Source organism: Mus caroli, unplaced genomic scaffold, assembly GCF_978045245.1.
Source record: "Mus caroli unplaced genomic scaffold, Mus_caroli_1 scaffold_13, whole genome shotgun sequence".
NCBI lineage: Eukaryota > Metazoa > Chordata > Mammalia > Rodentia > Muridae > Mus > Mus caroli.
In genome coordinates this window covers 90,971,186-90,975,497 of record NW_028227268.1, presented here as the reverse complement: position 1 = coordinate 90,975,497, position 4,312 = coordinate 90,971,186, and the positions used below count along the sequence as shown (strand labels likewise).

The 4,312-nt window shown below is 47.2% G+C and overlaps 1 pseudogene; it reads right to left on the bottom strand.

Annotated features, from left to right (window-relative positions):
• Window positions 1-339: 339 nt before the first annotated feature.
• LOC110304221 (tRNA-splicing ligase complex subunit RTRAF pseudogene) lies at window positions 340-3,634 on the bottom strand (annotated as a pseudogene).
• Between the last annotated feature and the right edge of the window lie 678 nt (window positions 3,635-4,312).

Sequence of the window (4,312 nt, the reverse complement as noted above, 5' to 3'; positions counted from 1 at the left end):
GGTCAAGTGGCCTGATTACTGATTTCACCTGTCAAAGGATGAAGTAACAGTTCCCTTAAAAGAGTTTCGTTGGCTCTGTGATGTATTTCTAGAACTGGACAAACTTCACCTCACTAAACAGCAAGGGTGTTGCAGGGGCTGAGGGGAGGCAGACAGCAAGGGAAGAGCTGAGAGGAGCAAGAATGGAGGACAACAGATGGCTTGACTTCATCGGAAGCTGCTTGTTCCTCAAGGTGGGGACAGGGCACAGACCAGTAGAAAGTAGCTGATTGGTTAGCATTGGCTCACTTCAGGTTACATTTTTTGTGTGCTTGAGGATTAGGCCTAAGAGAACTTCAATCATGGCTGCTGAAACACCTGCTTTGGGGGTGGGGGTTGGCTGTTTTCCTCTTGACTCCTTGGGTGGTCGGGTGCCTCCATCTTGGTTTGCGTATTGGTCAGGGTTCTCTAGAGGAACAAACTGACAGAATAAACTTGTGTGCTCACAGGCTGTGTTGTTCAGCTAATCTGTATAACAACAAAAAGTCCACGAATCCAGTAGTTGTTCAGTCCACAAAGCAGGATGCCTCGGCGGTCTTCACTATATGCAGGAATCCCAAAGAAGTAGGCTATAATGCCAGTGAAGGAATGGACTTGCCACTGAGGGCAAGCAGGTAAAGAGCAAGCTTCCTTCTTCCATGTCCTTTATATTCGTTTGCAGCAGAAGGTATAACCAAGATCAAAGGTGGATCTTCCCACCTGAGAAGATCTGGATTAAAGGCACATCTTCCCACATCAAAGGATTTAATTAAGAGAAGTCCTCAGCGGCTTTGGTTTTAGTTGATCCCAGATGTAGTCAAGTTGACAACTGAGAATAGCCATCCCAGATGTAGTCAAGTTGACAACTGAGAATAGCCATCCCAGATGGTATAAGAGTCTTAGAATGAGTGGCTCCACGTTGATGTTTGATCTGCCATGATAGGACCCCAAATCAGGAGCTAGTTCACAGCCCTAGCCCCTACATTGCTTTTTGGTACCCAGAAGTGAGGTAGCAGGTCTCATAGTCCCTGTTTAGTGGGACAGCGCAAAGCTCCTTGAGCCCACAAATCTCCAGAGAAACCAGGAATTCTAAGCACGCAGGATGACAAAGATGTAATAAACAGAAGGCTGGCAATGGAGGTGATTAACAGCCAGGTGACCTGTTATCTGTTGGGCCAGACCATATCAACCTGCTACAACCAGGACTGGAGATGACTAGTAATTTACATGACCCTCACAGCCAGGGACTCCCCAAGGTGCCACAGCCAGGACAGGAGATACTTAAAAGTCTACATGACCCTTATATTATCTGTGTAGTCAGGGGCTCCTCTCAAGCTCCCACAACCAGGACCAGAGGTGGCTAAGAGCCCAAATGACCTCTATGCTATCTCTATGGCTGAGACTAGGCCAGACCCTTCCTTAGGCCTGTAAGCTAGTACAGGCAGCCTACCTCTAGAACCCAACACCTTGGAATAAATGGCATGTATCCTGAGTTGAGTCTCACTGTAATTATGCTTCCTTGCACACTGGGGATTGAATTATGTCTGGGAACTTTTTTTTTCCAAATTCTACTGTGTTTAAATGTGTTGGGAATAAAGCATCAGACTCCCTGAGTCTTAACCCAGGCTAAACTAATCAATCTAGGCTAATCAATCTAAACTTCGTGGTCACTCCCATTCATCTCTCGGTGGTCCATTTCCCTGCAGTGACCACTACAGGGTCTCCTTCATTTTTTCAAGATGGCCACCTTTCCACCCTAGCTGCCTCTAAATTGACCACTAGACCTACTTTTTACCCCTAGTGAAGCACCTGATGGACTTCTATATGGGGTGTGTACTGACAGTTTTCTGGAGACTATGAACTGGGTTCATAGCTTCAAAGCCAGGCCTCACAGCAAAGACCCTCAAAGACTTGCCTGAACCCCTACACCAAGGCTGCTGCCTCCTCCTCAGGGGACTCTGAGGAGCCCCAGCCTCTTCCTTTAATCTACAGAAAGCTCCTTCATGCTCACCTTCTCTTCAGAGGCCATGAAATAAGGCCACTAGGTGCTGGATTTGTGCACTACCCTTTCACTGAGATGGCTCTGGGGGCTACAACCTTCTATTTCCAGCGCCATCAAAATTAGAGGTAGCTTTCAGACTTCTAAGATTCAGTGGTGTGAGGCCAACAGAAGCTGAGGCCAGGTAGACAGTAGCCCCGGGCAGAGAGAGGCCCTGTGGCTACCTATCAAGAGGGCAGGAATTAGGCACAAAGGCAGGAGCCGCCTGGCACCTCTGACCTTACCACAGCAAACCAGAATAACCCAGCATTTCAGCTGGCTCCAGTCATGGAAGGCCTTCCATCCACAACACCACAACACAGACTTGGGTGTTTGATCTGGTTTGACCCTCTGAAGCCAAAGTTATCTTATAACTTGCTGTGTGGATCAGGGTGACCTTGAACTCTCCATCCTTCTGCCTCTACCTGTCCAGCACTGATACGACGGGCCTGTACCATCACCCACCTGATGTGGAGGTTAAATTTTTCTGGTAATAGCTTCAGTGAGTTCGGAAGAAAGAGAAGAGTCTGCGTGAACCAGCACAGCCTGGATTGCTCTTGTCTTTGCTCCTCCAACAATTACAGCTTAACACCCTCTTACACACCACTTCAGCTTGGGCCTGGAATGTCTCCCAAATGTTTGCTTTTAATCATTTCTTTCTTTCTTTCTTTCTTTCTTTCTTTCTTTCTTTCTTTCTTTCTTTCTTTCTTTCTTTCTTTCTTTTTTTTTTTTTGTTTCACTTTTCCAAAACTTCTGGAGATAAATCTCTGGGGCATAATCAATCTTCTGGGATTTCTCCCTTGAAAAGTGACATTTGATTTCCAGACAGATGCTGGAAACATATGTGACTCCCAGTTGTAGGAAGCAGGCAGGAAGCTGAAATCTAGATGAGTGTATTGTCCAACCTTCCTAGGTCTCTTGTCTGTCTTTGGATCAGCAATAATTACCTGAACAGCTACCATGACTTTATTAATTTGGGGGTGTAGCTCCCCGAGGTTGTCCCTACACAGCAACTGCAGGATCTGAGGGTCTTCCTTAAGAACAGTGTGTCAAAACCAAGAACGAGTTTGTCTAAGGCCACAGGTAGTCGTCGCTCCTTGGCTCTGCCTTAGCAACTGCTTCCAGTGTGAGTGGCTCCTGAGCTAAAGTGTGGACTGCTGTAAGTGTCACCAGGTAATCAGCCAGCAGTTGAGTCTGAAGGCGGTTAGAGCCATCACAGCAGCCCTTAAATTGGGATCCTTTACATCCAGGTTGATCAATCAATGGCCCCGAGCTTTAGGTTGTCAGTAATTTTTGTGTTATCAGGTAGTGAGTCCTCGTATACCTCAGCATTATCTCCATACTCATTTCAAACCAAGCAGTCAATGGGTTGCTTCCTGCTCTTGCTGACCCCGCATCTTGAAAGGACAGTAAACATCTTAGAGATGCTTTTCAAAAACCGTGAGTCAGTCACTACTGTGGATTTCTTAAATAACCTCTATCTCCAACTTTCTGGACTTCAAGCCATACAATAAAGTTTCTAAATTCTGTTTCATCTGTGCAGATGAAGCCTGCCGAGTTGTGGTAGACCAGGGCCATGAACTTGTGTTGAAACCTGGTCTTAGCTGCTCGCACTATTCCTTTCCTCCAGCTTCACCTGGACAGGAGAAGAGGGTTGGGCAGGCAGTGCAGGCCGGTGTGCTCTCTGAGGCTGTGATTAACACCATGACCAAAAGCAGCTTGGGGAGGAGAGGGTTTACTTCACGTTACAGCTTCCAGTCCATCATGAAGGGAAGCCAGGACAGGAACTCAAAGCAGGAACCTGGAAGCAGGCACTGAAGCAGAGGCCATGGAGAACTGCTTACTAGCTTGTTCCCCGTTGCTTGCTCAGTCTGCTTACTTATGTGCCCCAGGACCACCTACTGTCTAGGGATGTCACCACCCACAGTGGACTGGGCCTCCCACACGGATCATTAAACAAGAAAATGTCCCACAGACTTGCATATAGGCCAGTGTGCTACAGACAATTCCTCTACCGTTTTCTAGATGATTTTAGCTTGTCTCAAGCTGACAAAAAAAACAACCAGCCTACTGGTATTTGGGCCAAGTCCTCAACCTGGCTCAGTGCAGGGGGACTTCCCTAGGGGGGCATGGTGGAAGTCTTGAGGTCATTGAGGGGTATCATGGTGGGGATACTGAGACCCCATTCCCTTTCTTTTCCTCTTTTATTCATATCCTGCTCTTAAGCAGAGCATGTCTGCCCCCTGTACCACTACC